The 12749-nt window shown below is 46.2% G+C and overlaps 1 protein-coding gene across 4 annotated transcripts in view; it reads right to left on the bottom strand.

The window, feature by feature from the left end:
• LOC142469141 (uncharacterized) overlaps positions 1-11611 on the bottom strand; it is a 160481-nt gene extending 148870 nt beyond the window's left edge. For 2 of the 4 annotated variants that reach the window (XM_075576078.1, XM_075576081.1), the window contains exon 1: positions 10334-10482. The gene's annotated coding sequence lies outside the window, so the exon portion shown is untranslated. Of the gene's footprint in view, positions 1-10333; positions 10483-11351 lie in introns of those variants that run through there. The other 2 variants (XM_075576080.1, XM_075576079.1) reach the window with 2 other exon arrangements.
• Positions 11612-12749: the final 1138 nt, after the last annotated feature.

The following is a 12749-nucleotide window of genomic DNA, read 5'->3' as shown; positions in this document are numbered from 1 at the left end:
CAGGTTTGGGAGGAAGTATGAGGAGTTCTGTTTTAGCCATGTTGAGTTTAAGGCGGCAGAGGGCCATCCAGGATGATATAGCAGAGAGACATTCAGAAACTTTGGCTTGTACAGCAGGTGTAAGGTTGGGTGTTGAAAAGTATATTTGTGTGTCGTCAGCATAGAGGTGATATTTAAACCCAAAAGATGTTATTAGGTCACCTAGAGAGAGTGTGTACAGAGAAAAGAGGTCCCAGGACAGAGACCTGGGGTACCCCCACAGAGAGATTAATAGAGGAGGAGGAGGTGTTAGCAGAAGAGACACTGAAAGTACGATGGGAGAGGTAGGATGAGATCCAGGATAGAGCTTTGTTCCGAATACCAAGAGTATGGAGAATATGAAGGAGAAGAGGGTGGTCCACGGTATCAAATGCTGCAGAGAGGTCGAGTAATATGAGCAGAGTGTAATGACCTCTGTCTTTGGCAACATGGAGGTCGTCAGTTATTTTAGTGAGGGTGGAGTGAGCAGTGCGGAAGCCAGATTGTAGAGGGTCTAGGAGAGAATAGGTGTTGAGAAAATGGAGCAAGCGAGAGAATACAAGACGTTCAAGGAGTTTAGAGGCAAAAGGCAGGAGGGAGACAGGTCGATAGTTAGATAGACAGGTAGGGTCAAGCTTACTGTTTTTGAGTAATGGTATAACTGTTGCATGTTTGAAGGAGGATGGAAAGGTTCCAGAGCAGAGGGAGGAGTTAAAAATGTGTGTGAGCGTAGGGATTACAGTAGGAGCAAGAGGTTTTAGGAGATGGGAGGTAATGGGGTCAAGAGGGCAAGTGGTAGAGGGAGAAGAGGCGATCAACAGCGACACATCCTCCTGTGAGACAGTGGAAAAAGAGTCAAGGAAGGCAGGAGGAGAGTTAGGAAGAGGTGTAGGATGGGAGGAAGAAACAGAGGGGATGTTCTGCCGTATGGATTCCACCTTTTCCTTAAAATAGTCAGCAAAGTCCTGAGCGGAGATGGAGGAAGGAGAGGCAGCTGAGGGTGGTTTGAGTAGAGTATCAAAGACAGAGAACAGTCGGCGTGGGTTAGACTTGTGCATGTTGATTAGTGCAGAAAAGTAAGCTTGTTTAGCTTGCGAGAGGGCAGAGTTGAAACAGGATAGCATAAATTTGTAAATACTGTATAGATGACACTACACAGGAAAACACACGAGGCGTTTGAGGTGCGCAGACTTTGAGCTCCTGGTGATATTGTGACTGCAGCTACTGATACACAGTAATCACTGATACACAGGAGAGGTACATACAGGACAAGTGAAACACATGCCACGACTTGCATATACATGCCACTAATCCCAGAGGCACGGCTCCTATGGGTTACACGAGGAGACCTTACATGTGACACGTGGTAATTTGGAGAAGCGGTTTTACGTGCAGACAGCAGACGGATTGTTACATCCCAGTGCCCAGCAGTCAGGGCGTAGTGAGGAATCACATGACACCCAGCGTGGCCCCTTCTACTGAGGCCTAACCCGGAGATAATAATATTTGTACATTTAGCGCTTACCTTCAGCGGCGGCGTCTCCCGGCATCTCCCCCTGCAACTCCTGTCAATACGGCGGCAAATGGTGCCATGACAACGGGACGCTACGCGGCATCAAGTTGCCATGACAACGGGATGCCTTATGGCACTGAGGCGTTACGTGACGTCACATTGTCACGTAGCGTCCAGTTGTCATGGCAACAGGCTTCACGTAGCGGTCCCGTTGTCATGTCAACACGCCGCCATTTGACGCCGCGCAGCAATGTTGACAGGAGTTGCAGGGGGAGATGCCGGGAGACTCTGCCGCCAAACGCCGCCATACCCAGGAGATACGTGGCGAAAACACGTAGTCTCCGGGTCAAACTCGGAGTGGTGCCAACCCTGATTAGACCAGTTTTACTTTAGGCTGCCAGCAAGGGGCCCAACTCCAGTCCTCAATGGCCACCAACAGGTCAGGTTCGCAGGATATCCCTGCTTCAGCACAGGTGGCTCAATGACAGCCACCTGTGCTGAAGCTGGGATATCCTTAAAATCCAATCGGTTGGGGGCCCTTGAGGACGGGAGTTGGCCGCCCCTCATGCTGTGCAGTACATGTATTTCTGATTCACGGGTTTCTCTTCTGTAAGATTGCGCGCCCTAATCCGTCGTGGCAGCTCGATTACCAGAAGACAGCGCCAGGGAATCAGTGATACACGCGCGCGAACGACGCAAGAGACTCAACGTGCGTGAGGCTGCTTCGTCCATGTGGGGTCAACCCTACTGGACGGCCATAGTGGAGGAAGTCTTTATCCGGCTGGCGGATCGTAGCTCTCACGTTGGCCTAACTCAGCTGGAGAGCCTAATTTGTGGATGGAACCAATGACGGATTCTGCTCTCTCCCAGACTTCTTTCATGGCAGTTTTGCACTATTTTCCCCCTGGCAGAGATTGGCAGTACTAGTGATATCTCCCCCCAGTTTGAATATAGTCGATTTTTTGCCTGCAGCACGCAGTAACATTTCCATGGAAACTGATACTGCCCGTCATACGGACACCAGATTTGATTAACATTAATTTTATCCCCACCAGAGACTCACAGGATGGGAAAATCAAAGTCATGGAGTTGGAAAAGTGTCCCTTCTCTCCACCTGCCCAGTAAATAGGTCAATTAGTCCACAGACGAAGCCCAGGGCTGGTGCAGAACCGGCAATCCTGAAGTTGCGTCCCAGAATGCATTGCAGAGCAGTACGTGTGAGATTATTGGCCATCACTGGTATGAGTCCCTGGGAGTTTCTCACCTAACCAGATCAGGCTTCAAAAATGGAATCCATTCAAAAACGACACTGAGTGTGAAGCCGGGGAACCTGGTTCAATTCCCGGTGTCGGCTCCTTGTGACCTTGGGCAAGTAACTTTATCTCTCTGTGCCTCAGGCACCAAAAACATAGATTGTAAACTCATCTGGGCAGGGACCTGTGCCTGTAACAATCCTATGTACTGCATCCCGCGCACTATACTGTAATTGTGACGCGCGTTGAGTCCCATTGGGAGAACGGCGCTATATGAAATAAAGTTATTAGTATTAAAAAAAATAAGTCTCCTCGCTTGTCTGCTCCTCACCACTTATTTTTGTAATATATAAAAATGTGGGTAACACCCAAACAAAAATAAAATGAATTACGGAGAAAAATAAACCGGTGCTAATAATGATATAATAACAGTGCAAAGAAGAGCGTGACTCATGAGAAAACAAATCTAAAACAGATTAAACTGAAACATAAAAAATAATGATGTCATCGCAATATGGGGGGAAATAGGATGATTGTGAGAAAATGGTAATTAAAAGTAGTAAATAAAACATTGCCAACAATAAAAGCAGAATAAGAGAAGAATACAATATAATCTATTTATTTGGCATAGCGTTCTTATTCAGGGTGCTTTAGCCACAGGGAGATAAAGTGACTTGCCCACGGTCACAATAATATTGATAACAAATATGCATTGCAGCCATTAGCAGAGTATCCAGTACCGTTTTTACACGGCGTGTGCTGGCCCCCAGACGGGGGGTTCCCTGACAAAGTTCCGTCGTTCTGCAAAATGCGTAGGGCATTCTGGGCTGTAGAGACATCACCTCCGGCTCTCCGATCGAGCTAAACATGCACTGGATCTCCATTTTCTGGGCGTTCATACGGTGACAACCGATCCGATCGGACTTTCCTAAATTTGCGGCTCATGACCGAAGTCAGCTTTCATTGGCTTATTTATCATGGCCCAATCAAAACCTTTGGTGACGCCACCTCGCTACACGGCCAGCCACTGAGGAGGCAGAATTAAGGCGGTTGCTGGGCAGAGGTGCGTCTGGGACTTTACTTGGAGTGGTGAGGAGCTTGGAGAAGTTGGGCTGTTATGTGGCCCGCTGAGCTGTCAGCTCCGTCTGAATGCAGATAAGTCAATTCTCTTTACAAGGCTGAGGACAAGGATGTCGGACAGGAGTGTCACTCACTGGAAGGTGGTGTCACTCACTGCAGCGAGTGTCACTAATTTAGAAGGTCTGTTATTAGGAGTTAGTGTCGCTCACTAAAAAGCAGTCTCACTCATATACTAAGGTTACAAATGAGTGAGGCCGCCCTCCAATGAGTGAGAGTCGTTCCATTGAGTGAGACTGCCCTCCATCTACCACCCCCTACAGTCGCTGACTGATATCACCCAGTTTCTTGGCTCCATTTCCTCTCTGAATGAGAAGAGTGAGCTGCTAGTTCTTGGGGATTTCAACTACAATTGGCTTGACCCTAAAAACCACGAAATCCAGATACAACTCAAGTCACAACCTAACGCAACTCATTTCCCAACCCACACGGACAAACCTGAAATCTCACATCAGTGACCATGCAATAGTGTACTGTGTAAGGAAAATTACAACACCCCTATCAAGCCCTAAAGTTTTCCTCACTAAAACATTTAGAAACTTTAACCCACAACAGTTTCTGGCTGACCTTACAAAATGCTCTTGGTACAGAATCGACTTAATTCCCGACCCTGATTCTGCGCTCGACTATTTCCAATCCGAGTTCTTAAAACTCTGAGATACCCATGCTCCACTACACAGAATAAGAGTACGGGGGGCCCACCTTCCATGGGTTACAACTGGCCTTATTGCACTCTACCAGTTCAGGGATGCCTTGTGGAAAAGCTACAAAGTAACTGGCACTACCAAGGATCTCAATCACTACAGATGCCTGTGGAATATGTGCAAAAGGCAAACAAGACACACAAAAGCACAATATTACTCTGACAATCTTCACCAGAATACATCAAACCCAGCTAACTTCTGGAAGGTTATCAACAATATATTCCAGCCTTCTAGCCATCAACAGCCAAGTAACTTCACTAATGAGGAGATCAACAATATATTCCAGCCTTCTAGCCATCAACAGCCAAGTAATATCACTAATGAGGATATTATAAAGAAAAAAGTGATCTGCGCTCAAAAAATTGTGATATTGTGCTCTTAGTGATCTAAGTGATTAAATAAACAATGGTAACCTGTTTACAATAAAGGAGGTTATGCTGCTGAGCTTGTGGTACCGCTCCACAACCGAACTAGTGCAAAAACAAAGAAAGAGACAGCGCAAAAAACCTCATTGTGCAATATATAAACAAAATTGTATTGGTAAACTGGTAAGTATCACACGTACATCAATATGGTTAAATTAGGCAGAACATGTTATGGACATGTTACCAATCCAGGACTGAGGGCGCATTCATTCTTCTCCTATTGGAGGTTTTTATGCCATTATTTGTAAGTCTATCATTAACTCTGGACATTTGCGGGACTTCCATCTCCCCCACGCAGTGACTCACTCGCGTGCGACACTGTCCCTACGCTGACGCCGCTCGGTGACATCACGGGTGCGCGTCTGGCGTTCTAGGAGTGAGCAGCTGATGGTGAGGCTTCCCGTTGCGGTGGACAGAGCCGGAGTATCTATCCTCCTGTGTGGCGGTGGTCACTGCATCTACAGCTGGCGATCGAGGAGATAACTGCAGGCTGTGAGACTTTCCACTGCGGTGTCCGGAACCGGAGTGGTTTCTTCCTCTGTGGCGGCAGTTCCCTTGTGGCAATGATCGCTGTGTCTGCATCCTGCCGGTTTGCAGCTGTTCCACGAGACCTGCGGGAAGTGAGCTGATCCAGATGTCCCCTATCCAGAGTACAGATTGGTAACATGTCCATAATGAGGATATTACTCTGACAAATCCCACTGACATTGCAAATGTATTCAATGATTATTTTGTGGGGTGTGCTACCAACTTATTAGCGAAATGCAACCGAAACCACAAACATGAACCTCATTTTGAGAGTACCCCTATAGCACCAACCTCTCCCAACACTGCTCACAATTTTCAATTTGTCCCAGTATCCGAAGAGGAGATTACATAAGCGCTCCTCAAACTAAAACTAACCAGCCAATGTGGACCTGACTTACTGCAATCTAAGTTCCTAAGACTTGGTGCCCCAGCCATTGCCAAACCAATTGCTTCCATAGTCAACTCTATCCTGTCTGCAGGCCATATCCCTAAGACCTGGAAAACAGCCAGAGTTGTCCCAATCTTCAAATGTGGGGACAAAATCACTATCTCAAACTACAGGCCAATCTCTCTTCTCCCAATTCTATCCAAAGTCTTGGAAAAATGTGTTCACTCCCAATTAAGCGATTACTATACCAAGACAAATTTCCCTAGTCAATTCCAATCTGACATTCGCCCCAAACACTCTACAGTAACTACCCTGCTAAAAGTCTGCAATTAAATCCAGTGTGGAATGGAACTGGGACAACTCACTGGTGCAATAATCCTAGATTTTGCAAAGGCTTTTGACACAGCTGATCATGTTATCTTGCTTAACAAACTCCAGTGCTCTGGAATAGGGAAGTATGCTTTAAACTGATTTTATTCCTACCTATCAGGTAGATCCCAACATGTGTCTATCTCAGGCTCTAACTCCAACCCCCTGGATATCACCTGTGGTGTCCCGCAAGGCTCTGTTCTGGGGCCCCTACTCTTCTCAGTGTTCATCAATGATCTTCCTACAGCTTGTAAGGAAGCTTCAATACACATGTATGCAGATGACACAAAATTATATGCCGACCTTGAACACATAATTCAATCTGACTTTTTGAGACTTGAAAATTGGATTTCCCAAAACAAACTGTTTTTAAACACTAACAAGACTGTAACAATGGTATTTGGGACCAAGACTAAATTTTTAAAGCTTCCAATGACTGAGCTCCAGATCAGAACCAACTCTAATACTATCCTAACTCCTGTTACTAGTTTTAAATACTTGGGCATATGGTTTAACTCCCATTTAACATTTGGGTTGCACATTGATATCCTGATATCCAAAACCTTTGCCAAACTAGGTGTACTTTACAGGAACAAATCCTCCCTAAGTCTGCTGGTCCGAAAGCGTATCGCACAGCAGACGCTAATGCCAATTATCGGCTATGGGGACATAGTATACGGATCAGCGCCCCAAACTCACGTTAGCAAACTTGATACAGGCATACCCCGCTTTAAGGACACTCACTTTAAGTACACTCGCGAGTAAGTACATTTCGCTCAATAGGCAAACGGCAGCTCACGCATGCGCCTGTCAGCACGTCCTGAACAGCAATACCGGCTCCCTACCTGTACCGAAGCTGTGCGCAAGCGGGGAGACTATAGAGCCTGTTACAAATGCGTTATTTACATCAGTTATGCACGTATATGACAATTGCAGTACGGTACATGCATCAAAAGTGGGAAAAAGGGAGTGCTTCACTTTAAGTACATTTTTACTTTACATACATGCTCCGGTCCCATTGCGTACGTTAATGCGGGGAATGCCTGTACCTCTACAATTCAATATGCCGTTTTGTTCCCCAAGGGAACTACAATACACATCACTGCAAAATGCTCAAAGAACTAGATTGGTCATCACATGAGTCTAGGCGCAAAGTTCATCTTTCCTGTCTTGCCTTCAAATACTTTCTGGGCAAGCTACCCGTCTACCTGAACAAGCTCCTCACCCCTACCACATGCAGCACTTATCATCTGAGATCTGACTCCAAAAGACCGTTCATGGTCCCAAGGCTCAGCAAAGTATCCGGCCGCTCTTTCTTCTCTTACCGCGCTCCCCACAATAGGAACAGTCTACCGGAGACTCTCACAGCCGCCCCCAGTCTAAGTTCTTTCAATACTAAAGCTGTCTCATATTTTAATCTGATCTGTAACTGTTACATACGCCTATAATATATATTATCTCTTACTGTGCATGCAATGTCTTGTATATAATGTATACCCTGTTCACTTATGTAACTGTATTTGTAACCATGTATTATTTGTCATCATAACTCTGTGCCCCGGACATACGTGAAAACGAGAAGTAACTCTCAATGTATTACTTCCTGGTAAAACATTTTATAAATAAACTGAGTGAGACTGTCCTCCAATGAGTGAGACTGCCCTCCACTGAGTGAGACTGCCACTCCAATGAGTTAGACTGCCATCCATTGAATGCTAATGCCAATTATTGACAATGGAGACATAGTATATGGCTCGGCACCTCAAAACCACCTTAGCAAACTTGACACCCTCTACAATTCAATTTTTCGTTTTGTTCTCCAATGCAACTACAACACACATCACTGCGAAATGCTCAAAGAACTAGATTGGTCATCACTCGAGTCTAGGCGCAAAGTTCACCTTTCCTGTCTTGCCTTTAAATTCTTTATGGGCAAGCTACCCAGCTATCTGAACAAGCTCCTCACCCCTACCACATGCAGCACTTATCACCTGAGATCAGACTCCAAAAGACTGTTCATGGTCCCAAGGCTCAACAAAGTATCCGGCCGTTCCTCCTTCTCTTACCGTGCACCCCAAAACTGGAACAACCTACCAGAGACTCTCACATCCACCACCAGTTTAAGTTCTTTCAAATCTAAGGCTGTCTCACATTTTAATCTGGTCTGTAACTGTTTCATACGCCCATAATATATATTTTCTTTAACTGTGCATGCAATGTCTTGTATATAATGTATACCCTGTTCATTTATGTAACTGTATTTGTAACCATGTATTATTTGTCTTAACTCTGTGCCCAGGACATACTTGAAAACGAGAGGTAACTCTCAATGTATTACTTCCTGGTAAAATATTTTATAAATAAATTGAATGAGACCGTCCCTCCAATATGCTACTTTGTCCGTATAATAGGTTCTCTACTATTTTTAGGCTCTATTGTTTACACCATTTTTTGGGCTGATTGCTTTGCAACCTCCGGTGAGTGAGACTGCCCTCCAATGAGTGAGACCGCCCCTCCAGTGAGTGATAATCTTAAAGAAAAAGTTCTTACTTATTATAGTGTAGTATAAGTATTATTATGGGGTAATATTATGGAGTACTATTATTATTATGGGGTTGTGAACAAGGATTAGACGGTCGCACAAAAGACTGAAGTAGAGTAAAAAAAACTTCTAATTTAATTCAATTAATCGGAGCCAGTGAATACGGTAACGGGTGTTTGGTTTGAGGAAAGGACATCTGGTCCTGACACGTTACCGTGTTCACTGGCTCTGATAAATTGAATTAAATTAGAAGTTTTTTACTCTACTTCAGTCTTTTGTGTGCCCCTTCTAATCCTTGTTCACTACCATTTCATGGATCCAGCGTTGGGACGCCGCGATCAGCAGAAGGTGAGCACCAAAAGGGAATACTTCTTCACTCATTTTTACTAACAGTGGTGTGCCACTTATACCTATCCTGTCCTTATTATTATTATGAGGTATGGGGTATTATAATAGTATATGCTCATGGTCAGTATGTGAAGGTACTACCCTTTAAGTATTATTATTATTGTATTATTATTAGTGTAGTATTATGAGTACTATATGCGAGGGTCCTGCCCTGTGAGTGGTATTAGGAGTATGTGAGAGTACTCTGTGATTTATTATTACAGTGTGGTATAGGTATTATTAGAGTATATTATGATGTGAGGGTCCTGCCCTGTGAATATTATTATTATAGTGTAGTATTACGAGTGAGGGTACTCAGTATTAAGAGTATGATGAAGAGTACAGTATTAGGAGTATTTGAGGGCACTTCCCTTTTGAGTAGTATTATGGTGAAGAGTATGTAAGGGTACTCCCCTTTGAGTAGTATTATGGTGAGGAGTATGTTAGGGTACTCCCCTCTGAATAGTATTATGGTGAGGAGTATTTTAGGGTACTCCCCTTTGAGTAATATTATGGGGAGAGTATGTGAGGGTACTCCCCTTTGAGTAGTATTATGGGTAGGAGTATGTTAGGGTACTCCTGTTGGAGTAGTATTATGGGTAGGAGTATGTGAGGGTACTCCCCTGTGAGTAGTATTATGGGTATGAGTATATGACTATGAGGGTTCTCCCCTGTGAATAGTATTATGGATATGAGTATGTGAGGGTACTCCCCTCTGAGTAGTATTATGGGTAGGAGTATGAGAGGGTACTCCCCTTTGAGTAGTATTATGGGTAGGAGTATGAGAGGGTACTCCCCTTTGAGTAGTATTATGGGTAGGAGTATGTGAGAGTACTCCCCTTTGAGTAGTATTATGGGTAATAGTATTTTATGGTACTCCCCTCTGAATAGTATTATGGTGAGGAGTATGTGAGGGTACTCCCCTTTGAGTAGTATTATGGGTAGGAATATGTGAGGGTACTCCCCTTTGAGTAGTATTATGGGTAGGATTGTGTTAGGGTACTCCCCTCTGAATAGTATTATGGTGAGCAGTATTATGAGTATTTGAGGGTACTCCCCTGTGATTTACCTGACAGATAAATGCCGGATATTCCCCGGATAACTTCTTGTTTTCTCACCTGCTGCGCTTCCTCTAAATCCGTCCCCCTGAGCTCCCCGGTCCGTCCGCTCCGACCGTCCCCCCGAAACAGAGGCTCCGCTCAGAAGGTTCCGGCTCAGCAAAGAGAGTGAGTGTTACTCCCTGCACCCTGGTGTATACAGCTGGGGTATTATACTCCCTGCCCCCTGGGTTATTCAGCTGGTGGTATTATACTCTCTGCCCCATGGGGTACACAGCTGGGGTATTATACTCCCTGCCTCTTGGGTTATTCCGCTGGGGGTATTATACTCTCTGCCCTCTGGTGTATGCAGCTGGGGTATTATACTCCCTGCCTCTTGGGTTATTCCGCTGGGGGTATTATACTCTCTGCCCCCTGGTGTATCCAGCTGGGGTATTATACTCCCTGCCTCTTGGGGGTATTATACTCCCTGCCTCTTTGGTTATTCCGCTGGGGGTATTATACTCTCTGCCCCCTGGTGTATGCAGCTGGGGTATTATACTCCCTGCCTCTTGGGTTATTCCGCTGGGTGTATTATACTCTCTGCCCCCTGGTGTATACAGCTCGGGCTATTATACTCCAATTCCCCTGGGGTATGCAGCTGGGGTATTATACTCCCTGCCTTTTGGGGTATACAGCTTGGAGTATTATACTCTCTGCCCCCTGGGGTATACAGCTGGGTAGTATTATACTCCCTGCCCCTTGGGCTATGCATCTGGGGTATTATACTCCCTGCCTCTTGGGGTATACAGCTTGGAGTATTATACTCTCTGCCCCCTGGTGTATCCAGCTGGGGGCTATTATACTCCCAGGCCACTGGGGTAAGCAGCTGGGGGGTATATACACACCGTGTGACCTGGAGTACACAGCTGGGGGTATATACAATTTCCTGCCCCTTGGGGTATATCATAAAAAGAGGAAACACAGAGCGCACTAAAGGTTGGTAAAGATTGTATTATGCAGTACAGATATACGAAAGTAGAAACTTACATTCAATGTAGCTGCAGTTCAGCAGATTCAAATAAAATGTGTCCGCCTTGCCAAGTAAAGAGTCCGGGTGGAAAGAGGAGCGGGGGAGGGGTTAGGGGTGTTGAGCCTGAAATCCCGCGTGCTGGGCTCAGCTTCTACTCGGTAATGCTTCCGGAATGAAAGGCCGAACGTCTGACGAAGCACGGCATAGTGTGAAACGCGTTGGGGTAGCAGCCCCCGCCTTGTTGTCCTGTGTCCACGGTCGGAAGTTGTGAGCGAGTGAGACGTGCACCAATGAAGTGCATGTGAGACCTTTGAACCTGGAAGTATTACCGAGTAGAAGCTGAGCGCAGCACGTGGGATTTCAGGCTCCACATTCCTCACCCCCCCACCCCCGCTCCTCCTTCCACCCGGACTCTTTACTTGGCAACGTGGCCACATTTTATTTGAATCTGCTGAACTGCAGCTACATTGAATGTAAGTTTCTACTTGCGTATATCTGTACTGCATAATACTCCATGCCTGCTGGGGGTACTCTCCCTGTCACATGGGGTATACACACTCCGGGCCCCCGTGGGGTGTATAGATAGGGGTAAATACTCCATGCCTACTGTGGTAAACGTGAAATATTTGTGTTATTTTTGACTGCTCCGTCAGCCCTGATCACTGCATCTTTGAGATGACTGCAGCAGCCTGTGCTCGGCAAGGTGTGACAGCAGCTGAAGTGGTGTATATTGTATAGCCAGTGTGGCCTACATCTACCAAGTAGATCGTGAGACTCTGCACAGATATATACAAGGTGCCTGCAACCGACACCAAAACATGGGGAAGACTGTCTGCTGGAGGGGCATATTATTGCATGCGGCCGACATGAGTCTCGCTGATTGGCAGCCAGCCTCAGTGGTCAGTCTCGGTGATTGGCGGCCATTTTTAGTGGTGTCTCGGTGATTGGCGGCCATTTTTAGTGGTGTCTCGGTGATTGGCGGCCAGTTTCAGTGGTCAGTCTCGGTGATTAGCGGCCAGCCTCAGTGGTCAGTCTCGGTGATTAGCGGCCAGCCTCAGTGGTCAGTCTCGGTGATTGGCAGCCAGCCTCAGTGGTCAGTCTCGGTGATTGGCAGCCAGCCTCAGTGGTCAGTCTCGGTGATTAGCGGCCAGCCTCAGTGGTCAGTCTCGGTGATTAGCGGCCAGCCTCAGTGCTCAGTCTCGGTGATTAGCGGCCAGCCTCAGTGCTCAGTCTCAGTGATTAGCGGCCAGCCTCAGTGGTCAGTCTCAGTGATTAGCGGCCAGCCTCAGTGGTCAGTCTCGGTGATTAGTGGCCAGCCTCAGTGGTCAGTCTCGGTGATTAGTGGCCAGCCTCAGTGGTCAGTCTCGGTGATTAGTGGCCAGCCTCAGTGGTCAGTCTCAGTGATTGGCAGCCAG

This window comes from Ascaphus truei, chromosome 18 (assembly GCF_040206685.1).
Source record: "Ascaphus truei isolate aAscTru1 chromosome 18, aAscTru1.hap1, whole genome shotgun sequence".
In the NCBI taxonomy this organism is placed as follows: domain Eukaryota; kingdom Metazoa; phylum Chordata; class Amphibia; order Anura; family Ascaphidae; genus Ascaphus; species Ascaphus truei.
The sequence above is the reverse complement of the archived record's forward strand: the minus strand, read 5'-3'. Positions and strand labels throughout refer to the sequence as shown.